Raw genomic sequence first — 12,528 nt, 5'->3', positions numbered from 1 at the left:
AGGGGGGAGGGCGGGGACTTTTTCTTAACCAAAGAGACATATCAGGAAATAAACAAACACATGATATGTTTGAAAAAATACATGTATATCATGTTTCTTGATTTGTGATATTTCCTAATCAGATGATGAAAAAGTTATTTTCCCCTCTTTAGGACTCTTCAGAGCCCTTCAGGAACAGATGGGATCAGGTTTCCTCCATTAATATTTACAGTCTGGTCGGCCCTTGAAGACACATTCTGATATTCAAATACTAAAGACTTAAAGCACATAGTGACAAACATCACTGAATAAACTCTTTATTTTTTCACATTCTGTTCTTCTAAAATTATTTCTGTATGAACTCTTTTGAAGTCAAAACTCCAAGGGCTGAAAGATGCAGTCTGTCAGTGACATTTGAACATTGAGGATGATAATATGATCAGGTCTGCATATGTTGATGTTCATAAACCACAATGTAAAAATGTCCAAGCTGTGTTTGCTGCAACAAGCATCGTCTGTGTCCTCCAGGTCACCTTATCTAACTGTGATCTTCCTGTTATTGTCGGGCTTATCCAAGCTCGGCGTGCGAAAACAGGAAGTCCTTCAAAACATAACAGGAGTCTCTGAAACAAAACAAGAATTACTACAGATCAATGTGGATGAAACTTGCCTTTGTGACCACTTTCAGACGCCCTACTGTCAGAAAACTTTGTACACTACTTCACACAAGATAAAGTCTGCAGCAAGAATGTTTTTCACACATTCTGATGGTTTGACTGCTTGATTTCTTTGAGTCTAAAACATGTCCAGGAGTGAGTAATTCAGTTTTTAGGGGGCGTTTTTTACTTATTTTTTTTTTCGCTTCTGTTGTAAATGCTGTGCTGCAAAATTAAATAACGACATCAAACATCCCCATAGACTTCAGTTAAGTGATCACTTCCTCTCAAGTAATGCACAATAACAAAATATTGCATGAACCTTCAAATGATGTTTGTGAACCCGACGCCTCAGGAGACAGTTTTCTGTTAGGCAGACATGCTGTTTGTAGTCAGACTGATGAGCTGTGACTTCTACTAGAATCAGCTCGTATCACAGGGATTAAAAACAACAGGAACCTCCATGTTTCCAACATGACCAGTAGAAGGCACTGTGGTATTTTGGTTGGGATGGACTGAGTTCTCTGTTGTCACTTTCTTTCTTCTTCACCTCTTTGATAAGACGAGGAAGTGCAGCAGTAGAAACAAATTCATATTAATCCATAAAATATAGCTAACTAGTGAAGATGGAGCTGTCTTTATGTCCTCTTTGCTCAGGTTACATTTTATTATTGAGACTAAAATTCCATTACAATTTAACCCTAACTTTAACTCTAACCCCGGCAAATCCCCTTTTCAAACATTACTTTATAAGAAGGATTTTACGATATTTTTCATTTAATCTTCTTTTTTTTATCTTTCTTTTTCATTTCTGCATCCTTTTTATATTTCTCTATTTTTTGTGAATAACTTTGTCACCCTGTTGAGAACATTTCTGTATAAATAAATATTATTATTATTATTGTATGGCATATTATAAGCTTTTTATTATTTGTTCATATAATCTACAAAGTCTAACAACTTTCATTAAACTTATATAACTACTTATTCTTTGCAATACATTATGCCAAATATAAAGAAAGGTTCAAATACAGCAGCCATACAGAACAAAAAGGAGTTGTGAATAGACTTAGTTTTTTAAATTCTATTTCTGCACAGTATAAATTATACAAAATAACAAAGACACCAAATGATATACAGTGCAGAGGGAGGCAATGTCAAAATAAATGATACTACATCATAAAAGCAAAAAAGTGTGAGAAGAATTTCAGTTCATATAATTGTATTAATTTCTGAGCAAAGTAGGACAAACTTCTAAGGAATAAAAGATGTATTAAAAAAGTGTATTTATTTAATTATTAATATAAATACAGCAACTCAAAACAAAAAAAATGGAAGGCGCTTATTTTTCTAGTTAGCCAAAATGTCCAGTAAAAAAAGAAAACATGGAAAAGAACCGTAAATTTTGAAGCTTGATCAAAAGGCGAATGGACTTGGTTGAAGATCTTAAAGACTTGCCTTTGGATCAAGCTTTGAATTTCAGATGACCTGCATGACTGAGAACCTGCACAGAAAGTAACTGTAGGACACACACACACACACACAGACACAGACACACACACACACACACACACACACACACACACACACACACACACACACCCTCTCCACCCCCCCCCCCCCCCCCCCCACTAAAGCACTTTGACACGCTACACTTGTTAAGCTATTTTCCATAATTGATTTACAGCATCAAAGTTGTCTGCTGAAAGAGGAAACACTGAGCCGCTGAGCTGTGGGACGCTTCATAACAGAGAGGAACTCTTTCAGAGCTGCCAGAATGAGTCTGCAAGTCTGAAAACGGTTTAACTCGAGGAACATGATGATTCAATACAAGAATGAGACTCTTTTTTTTCACCACTACTGCCTGCTGTTTTTAGAGTAATACAAATCCATTGCAGTAAGTTAATAGAGTGTGCTAAATTAAAACGGCTAAAACTTTATAAAACACATTGAGTCAGTTTTACTCGTTTTTCTGAGTCACAGGCTAACGTTAGCTACAGCTGGCAGTTAGCTGCTAGCTAGCAGGAGGTATTTCTGCTTCCATAGTAACACCAGTGCTGCAGTTGTTTTTTTGCACACAGTGTATGCACAAAGTATTTAGTAAATCTATGAATGCTTTACTGTGATTGATAGTGGTTGTTGTTGTTGTTGTGTACTTTTGTGGTGCATTTGATTAGTCTCAAAGAACTGTCATGGAATGTAAAGATGGATGAAGCCTGGGGGACGTAAACAGCTAGTAAGTAACCAGGTTAAAGGCAGTGTCGCAATCTATTGTCATTTTATTTGCAGATCAACTTAAAAGCATTGAAATGATTTTAAAAAAATCATGAGATTTTCTACATTTATTCAATTTGAAAACCTACAACAAAGCTGTAGAACATCATGTAGAATTTGAGCCCGACCCGGAGCGTGAAATCAGAAGGAAATTGGCCTCCATGTAAATAAAGCGATTTGACATCTTTATTAATTGTGACACATATTTCAGGTCAGGAGCACGGACCCAGAGCAAAGCCTCATTAGGTAATTGACTCATCCTCTGATTATGAAAGAATGTATGAGCACGAACAACGGTCCTTTTTAAATGAAGACAATTCTTCTGAAGGTGTCTGCTTACAACAGAAAAGAGAGTTAACATTTCTCTCAGCTGCTGAGTAAACAACCCTATAACGTCACAGACATCCACCCCGTTAAAGATACAGAGGACATATATTATAGCCAGCATCATTACGGAGAGATAAAGCCCTTCCAGCTTGCAACGAGACAGAGACAGAACCAGGTTTGGACTTCATTATTTGCAGCCTCTTGAAAGGAAACAGAGAGGGAACTCTGAGCTAATACTGTGAATCTATCAGAATCAATCTGACCTGACTCAGCAAGATTTAATGTATGCACTAGAAGTTGTCATAATGTTTGAGTGTAATCATCCTAGCCTCTCATACCATACCAGATAAGTCAGTCAGATAAGATGATGCCAAACAATATACTATAAAAATATAGGATACATACATGTGAAGAGGCTGTGGGTTTGAATCCAGCAGACAATCAACCCACAGAGAAGCAACTAGAGGGTTTAAGGGATAAGACAACAATGACAGGTAACCACACAGAGACACATTTTTAATTGTTTGAGAAAATTAAGTTATACAAAACTCAATGAAATAAGAGGTGCAGCTATTTTTAGAAACCTCAGGGAGGAAAGGTTAGAGATTATACTTCTAAAACAAGTGAAGAAAAAGAATAAACATCTATGTAATCTAATACAGCGGTTAAAAGCATGGCCGTAACCAGTTGCGATTCTTGAGTCTGTTGGGGCCCCAGGTAAGAAATAATTGGAGGCCCTACAGCCCACATTTATCCCCATCATGTCTCCCAGTGTCCCAACGCTTAACTGTTTCTGTTTTCTCTCCTATAGACGGATTATTCCTCTTCATAATTAACTTTCATCCACAAACTTCACAGCAATAATGCTGCCATGCTTAGCAGGGCAATGAGAGTGAGTGCTGTCAGATGGGGGCCCCGTTAGGGAGGTCTCCTACTGTCGTTGCAAAATTAGCACATTTTGGGTCACTGCTTTGGTTTAAGTTTGTGAGCCCTCAGGGGGCCCCCCTACTGGTCTGGGGCCCCCAAGCAGTTGCCTGCCTCGCCTGTTGACAAACAGCACCTCTGGCCGTAACCAGCTGTGAGGACACTGAGGTCTGGACCTCTGTAATTAAAAAAAAAACAAGACAGCAAAAATGGTTACAAATCAATGTACGAAGGTTAGATGGCTTTTACTTTTATTTTACTATTTGACAACAATTATACAGAAACGCTAATAAGTCACAGACCGCCCTACACTGCCTCTGTTTTCTCGCTGTGCTTAAAGGCTTTATATGCGATTTTTTGATCCAGCAGATGTCGCCCTTGAGCTCCAGCATGAAACCAAAACAACTCGCGCTGCATTGTTGTGTTAGCATGCTAATGCTAGCTATCTTTATTATGCTCGTATCTTCACACTGCATGTAAATTTACCTGAAATGAGCGTGATCTAGAAACACAGTTAAGCAGTGAGTACAGTATGTTATTCTTCTTTTCTCTAGTCCCTCAATTAAACAACTTTTATACACGAGGGGAGGAGTCAGCCGGCCGTCCAGGCGATGTAAACAAACTGAAGATAGGACTCTGAAAACTCTGAAAACATCACAGACAGTGGGACTCGGGTGTTACACCCATTGTAGACAGTCATGACTCACAGAGTTATTTTCAGAGGAGATACTTGAGTTCTACATTTAAGTGTGAAAAATCACATATAAAGCCTTTAACACGCTCCCACCGTCTAGTTGTGGAAAAAACCTCTGCAGGTGAGCAGAGAGAGAGAAAGCGAGTGGTGTCCGCTGTTATGACGCGTTGAATGTATCTGTTTCAGTGTAGCCAAGAAAACAGGATGCAGGTTGTGACTGACTGTATGTGGTTAAAGCAGTTCATATTAGCAATGAATTTTAACTTAGCATTGTGTTGGTCTCTACTGTTACACTAGTCGATTGTTTATCTGGGTGACACAATGGCCACTGAGTGGAGCATTAAAAGTACATTTTCAGGTGGTCTGGTCGTGTGTGTGTGTGTGTGTGTGTGTGTGTGTGTGTGTGTGTGTGTGTGTGTGTGTGTGTGTGTTCACTCTTCTCTCCATCCCTGTTGTAAAAAACAACAGAGCAGAACGGCAGCCTGAAATACAGCTCATTTGTCAGTGACACGGGAATGCTTTGACCTTCCCAAGACAGGCAGTCTTTGCCGACTCAGCGGTTTCCCCTTTTTCCAGTGGAATTACAGTCGTCACCCGCATGAGTGAGGATGGTCCTCCTCTCATACACGCCAGAGCGGCGCAGAACACAAAAACGCTGTGCAATGACCACCAGCTGGGGCAAAGCAGAACATCTGGGCGGTGTAATACTTTCTCGGGATAATACTGGAATGGCTCTTTGTTTTTTTTTTAAAGATATATTTGGAGCTTTTTGCCTTTATTTGATTGGACAGTGGATAGAGAAGGATACCAGGGAGAGAGTATGAACGACATGCCGGAAATGAGCTGCAGGTCGGATTTGAACCGACATACATGAGGCATGACCTGACCGCTAGGCCATCAGCGCCCATGGATTGGCTCTTGAAATGCTCGTTTACATTTTGCAAATAATCTGTAGTACAGAGTTGAGGTGACTTGTGATAGAATTATCAAATCGATGGTGCCAAATATTGTTATTATTGTTATTTTTTTAATATTTATTTGGGGGCTTTCTATGCCTTTTGAAGGAGACAGGACAGTGGTTAGAGTCGGAAATCGGGAAATGAGAGTGGGAAAAGACATGTGGGGAAGAAGCCACAGGTCGGATTCAAACCTAGGTTGCCTGCTCCAAGGACAAACTAACCGCTAGCCCACCGGCCCTCAAAATATTAATATTTTAATCTAATAAAATGAATAGCGCTCTCAACAGATTTCAGTGACCATTTCATGACTCCTTATGTGTGCTGACTATGATATTAATGAGGGCAGCAAATGGAAGTTATTGGCTCTAGATTGAGTATGCAGTGAGATAAATTAAGAAGATATTTATAAGTGAATAAATAGACTTTCAAATCATAACGACACCTGCTGCTAGAAATTAAACATCACACAAAATAAAGTGCAGTCTATCGAGCCGACTGATATGAACACTACACTTTTTTTTTACGATAAATTGTATCGTCTTAGTGGTCGACTTCAGCACATGTTTGGTCCACCAATGAGAGAGACTTCTTGCAGGTCAGTAAATCAGATTTTCTAACATGTAAGTGAAGGTATATTCTGACACCTGGTGGATGAAAACTTCTTAACAGCTTGTGTGTCCATGGACTGGACTATTCTGCATGTCTATTGTTTGAAATAAAAAACAACAACATTGAACACTTTGTGTGTTATTTTCTAATCAGTTTTACTCATATATGGCCACTCAGGACACATACCAGTCCTAGCAGGGGGATCCTCCCTCTATTGCTCTTCATAGGGTGTCTCTATTTTTCATGTTAGACTTTACCTTGGTTTAAAAATAAGAGAACGTCTTATGGCCAGATTGTAAAGCTTTCCTGAAGAAAAAATAAAATAAAATGTGGGCTTCATGAATAAAAGAGATTTGACATACTGTCACTTGTGTTTTTATTTGTCACTTGGTAGATTCACAGTGTTGGCTGAGTTCTGACAGGCTGTTTGTGTTGAGCACAGTTTCTGGCTGCATTGATGCAATGTAAAGCAAGATCGACTGCGAGCTAGGGTAGTGTAAATAATAAATTACATATGTGTAAAATACATTAAGTCTCAATCATTGTAAAAAAAACAACAACCCAGGATTGAGTACAAACTAGTTCTCCGTCCTCTAATATCATGTTCAACACTTCTCTGTCTCTGCTTATAAAACTAAAGTGTTATGCGACCTACAGTTCTTTCTTATTATGTGCACTTTTTGTAGGTCACATAAAATACACTCATTTGATTCATCCAAATACAACAAAGTGCAAAACAACGGCCGTTATAATCAGCAGAGATCTTCACTCGTCACAGCCCGAAAAGCACAGCTGTTCTTTGATATCATTAATGCTGGATGTGCTCCACTGAAGTGTCCCAGTGATTTATACCAGAGAGGCAGTGAGCACAACACAACCCTGGATCTGTCAGACAAATTTAATCAACCACCGGTGATATTATTAATTCCAGCTGTGTTTGACCAGTCTAAATGTCAGCCGTGAAGAAGAAGCCTGCTGGGACTCTGTGTCGCTCTCCATGGTGCTGAAGAGTTTAAAAAAACAGATTTCTCCAAATATAAGAAAGCAAGAATTATTCTAGAGATTGTATTGTCAAAAGCAGCTACTATAGAAAAAAAAGATTAAAGTTAATGATGCACAGTATGCACAGTATGCACAGTATAGGTCACCACTGTCCAAAACACATTCAGAAATAATCTTTGATTTTTCTGCTTTCCGAAAGTCAAAATGTCCAGTGGAAAAAAAAAGCTCCACTGACTGATAATGTCCCGGTCACTTTGAAGAAAAATAATGATTCTGTCCCCTTTCTGTTTCTCATGTATTTGCTTCTGACTGTGTGCTGTGTTGGCTCAGTATAGCTGAGCAAATACTACAAGATATGCTGTACATGCTTTTTTTTTTCTCAGCCTGAAGATAGACCTTTTCAGTTCTAATCTTAATTAAATTACATTGAGGAGGACGAGGACAAATAGCCTGCAGGGGCAGAGACCGACACTTTCACGACACACAGTGCTGGAGCGTAAAATCCATAAATCTATTAACTGTTTATAACTTGGTTTCAAGATAACCATCTGCTTCGATCATACTCTGTGTCCAAGTGTGAGAAAACCTGGAGAGAAAAAAAAACAGACTGTCACTGTGCCACAATGCTGCCTTGTCCTTTTGTGACATACAGTATAATCATTAAAAATGGCATTACACTGATATTTTGTTACATTTAAGCATCATTCCTGCCCTAAATTATCTAATATTTTACTAATATATATACACAGTACTGTATGTAAACAACCCCACAACACATGACTGAGCCATATCTAATAAATTATTATATGAACAGGTCTGATTAGGTATTATCCTCACTGGCAAAATACAGAATCACAAATAGTTAAGACATGATGTATGTCTCGAATGAGGCTCAGATATTCGGGTTTGATATATTTGAAATTGTCTGTTCATGGTGTCTGATTATATCTTTTTGATGCCTTTTTTTTTTAGATTTCTTTTTAGGTCCATATTAGATGGAAGTCAGTACTTGGGGGAGAAAAAATGTACACACTTTTATGTCTGAGAGAATTCTAGTTTTGTAAGAGGGGTGAATTTTTCTGACGTAATTGACAGGTGGGTGCACTGTAACGGTTCGTCAAGAGGCTTAAAACTCACCTCAGCTCCAGCTCTCAGTCTGTCGTTAAGTTGACTGAAAATTAGGTTGAGACAGGATTTCCAGCATGGCGGCTGCTGCCGATGAGCCTCTGGAGTCGCCCGCTGTAACAGATGGCTGACATCACTCAGGGTTCATCTATTAATATTCAGAGTCTATGATTGAACCCTATTAAATATCTTTAATCCTGTTGGATTATTTGGATTTCTGTGTGGGTTAAGATTGAAAAAGGTTTGTCCGGGTAAGGCTCCATAAAGATGCTTAACTGGTTATTATTTTAGTGGCATCAAACCATGTTACTCTAGACGTTTTCTTTCCATGCTGGTGTTGAATAGGCACTTCTACCAGCGATGAGATGTATTTGAAAATGTCTGCACCACTGTGTAGAGCTGAGTAAGATGCTATTCTTATCTTCTCTCCTATATACTGCAGTATCCACATGTTTGCTTATCTTGTAGAGTAGGAAAGTGGAGGTCTGGTAGATTGAGCTGGGCCCTTTATTGGCTGCAGTGCATCAGAAAGCACATTATCTGCACACTTAGTAGAGCAAAAAGGAGCCCTGATGGATGCGACAAACCACTGTGCAAACTAATAGGACAATGCAGTGTCCTCGCCTCGGCTTGCACAAACTAATGGCTGCTTGTTATGGAAGTAATTAAGAGAGAGTTTCATTTATGGCTTTAACCTGTCAGCTCAATTCACATAAAAAGTGCTGAGCCGAGGATATACTGTAGCAGCAGGATTCACCACCCGAGGAATTCCCATCTGTGAGTCATAGGACGGTGTAGCGTTGCATGAGACATGCGGGCGTGGGAGGGAAATCTCTGACTCCCTTCACCGCTCATCTGCCTCATTCTTTAAAAAAAAAAAAAAAAAAAGGGATCCTCTGTGTAATGCAAATCAGCTCTCATCAATGTCACACAAAGATATGATGACACATAACACACAAAGACAGCTCACTACATTTCCATCTCATACATCTCTCTCTCCCGGCTTTCACATCTCCGAGTCTCCCACAAGCTTTTTCTCCAACCGTATGCCTCCAAGATTTCTTCCTTTGATTTTTTCTTTGCCTGCCAGAAAAAGGCACAACTGGCTCCCTCTGCGATCCTCAGCAGCACTTTGAAGTATTTCTAAAAGGTTTGCGCCGACATTGATGCTGAATGATTTAACAGCCACAGTTTTCAAGTACTCTATTTCACATTTATTAGACCCACTAGTGAAACAGTTATGGTAGACGTTATTAAGACAGTATTCTTAATGTGCTGTATTTTGTATTTTTAGCTGTGATAAGTACTGATGACGTGTGATGTGATCACGCCTATGACATAATGACAGTCTGCTTAATTTAAAGGCTTTATATGCGATTTTTTGATCCAGCAGATGTCGCCCTTGAGCACCAGCATGAAACCAAAACAACTTGTGGTGCATTGTTGTGTTAGCATGCTAGAAACACAGTTAAGCAGTGAGTACAGTATGTTATTCTTCTTTCCTCTAGTCCCTCAATTAAACAACTTTTATACGCGAGGGGAGGAGTCAGCCGGCCGTCCGGGCGATGTAAACAAACTGAAGATAGGACTCTGAAAACTCTGAAAACATCACAGACAGTGGGACTCGGGTGTTACACCCATTGTAGACAGTCATGACTCACAGAGTTATTTTCAGAGGATATACTTTATTTCTATTTAAGTGTGAAAAATCACATATAAAGCCTTTAATGAAAGTCCAAAAAAATAAAAAAGAGATAGTATGATGTTGCCACAGCTGTTGGAAGACTTGGATGTAAATACAGCCTTCTTGGAGTATGTTGTGCATTGACTAGTGGACCATGTAGAAATGCACATCTGGCCTGAATATCCCAGCTGCTACTTGTGCACGTAGATCACGTACCCCAGCCCATTTCTGGCCTGAACACACCCATTAAGCGATCAAGGAGCTGACCCCCAACTCTGTGCCTTTGGGGAAGTTTTGGGCAACTTATTACATTGTCTCTGCAAACTCTGCCAACTGGCTTTGCTCTGGTGGATATAATGGCATCCTTTATAGATCTCCTACCTTCTGTCGGTGTCTTCACTGCCATCATTGTTGCTGCCATATGGACTGTAATAAATAAAAGAAAGGTGTGTTCTCAACAGACCAGAAGTAGTTCCAGATATAGCAAAAAAGAGCGTCAGATTTTTACCCCAGGGGTCAGTCTGAAGCTCGATATACCATGTATACCATTTTAGCATACAAACAAAAAAGTCCTTATGGTATTAGAAGAGGACACAAGAATACCAGGCTTAAATTGGTAAGTGAACACACTGACTAATACCTTATTCAGATGACGTGCCATTATTAAATGAATATCAGCTGTTCTTTATCCAACAGGTTAACAGTCAGGTTTGGATCAGTACAGGTTGGCATGGTAAACCGTCACTGTGAATATACATATATGTATATATATTATTTAATTTAAATGATAAATCTACGCACACTTATTTATGTAAATACTGTAATTGACATCTTAATTGACCCATCTGTCACATAACTGCATTTTACTTATTATCATGTTACTTCAGCATTTTTTGCACTATTCACCACTGCACTGTTTCATATTTAGTCATGTAAATATTAATCTTTTCTTATTATGTTTATTGTTGATATTTAATGTTGTACCTGTACAAAAGAGAGCACAGTTCACCGAAGTTAAATTCCTTGTGTGTGTAAACATACATGGCCAAGAAATCTGATTCTGATTCTGTAAACCCTGATCTTGCTTGCGTTTCCACGGCCAAACCGTACTGTACTACAACCTGATAGCTCGTATTTGGTAAGCGAGTGTAAGCGGCATAGCGACAGTGGCTTCAGCTAATTAATAGCATGACAACATGGCAGTGCGACACAGTGTAGCCCGCCACTAAATCCAGCAAAAAAGAAGAACGCGTCACAGTAAATAAAGGGTAACAACGGAGGACGTTCAACAGAGCTCTACACCTCAGAGGTCGCCCCTTCCTGACATTAGCCAGCCTTGTTATGCTCTCTTGGAATCCACAAGATAGTTAAACACGGCACGTTTTGTGTTTTTGCGAGTTTACCACTGTAGCAAAGGAATTTGCCCAGAGTTGGATTGTTACACTTCACACCCTAGCACAAGGTTTGCAAAAAAGTAGGATGGTACAGATCGTTTATTTTGGTATCATTGTAAAATAAATCTAGAAACATGTGCATCCAACCCAAAAAAGGCAGGTTGCTGAGTCAAAGCAAGAATGTCATAGAAAACAAAAAGAAGGACATGTCACACACTGCTGGGCTCCAATATTCCAGATAATATAATTCACCAGGGTGAACGTATCGAGCAGAACCGCTCGTCATCAGACTTCATCTCACTGAGTCCGGATGAAGAGCAGGTCTGTTCAGAACGTCACGACTCTAGTGAATTTGATTATCTGGAGGATTTTATCTCTTCAGTGTGCGAGCCGTCTTTTTCTCTTTTTTCTTTTTGTACCATTCCCAACTTTTGACAGTGTAAACACCAGTAAGTGGTACCGTACAGAACAGAACTGATCCAGACTGCCTTTTGGAAACTGGAGCTTTTACGACACACAGTGTAGCGTCACTCTACAACTCTGCAGCGCTGTACGCTTGCAGAAAAGTTGTGGCGAAATGTCAGCTCACACTGCATGACTGAGTCATTTCCAAAGCTCACAATTTATGTACCTCACCCTGAACGACCCGATTATTGGGCACAACCCGAGAGCCCACTCTTTACAAGTCCAATCTGGACGGAGAATTCACAATTGCCAACCAGAAAAATTGCATCAGACGGAGTTTGATTTCAGTTGTCTCAGATAGCCAACACATACCGGCAACTCTATTTCACACATTCACAATCTGCATCACCAATAAACACAAGCCCGCTAGCAGCTAAATCATAACACATAGTCAGCTGGAGGGCTGCAGATATTTCCCGCCAATGTTTTTTTTTTT

The sequence above is a fragment of the Labrus mixtus genome, chromosome 17 (assembly GCF_963584025.1).
Source record: "Labrus mixtus chromosome 17, fLabMix1.1, whole genome shotgun sequence".
NCBI lineage: Eukaryota > Metazoa > Chordata > Actinopteri > Labriformes > Labridae > Labrus > Labrus mixtus.
This window is presented reverse-complemented; position numbering follows the sequence as displayed.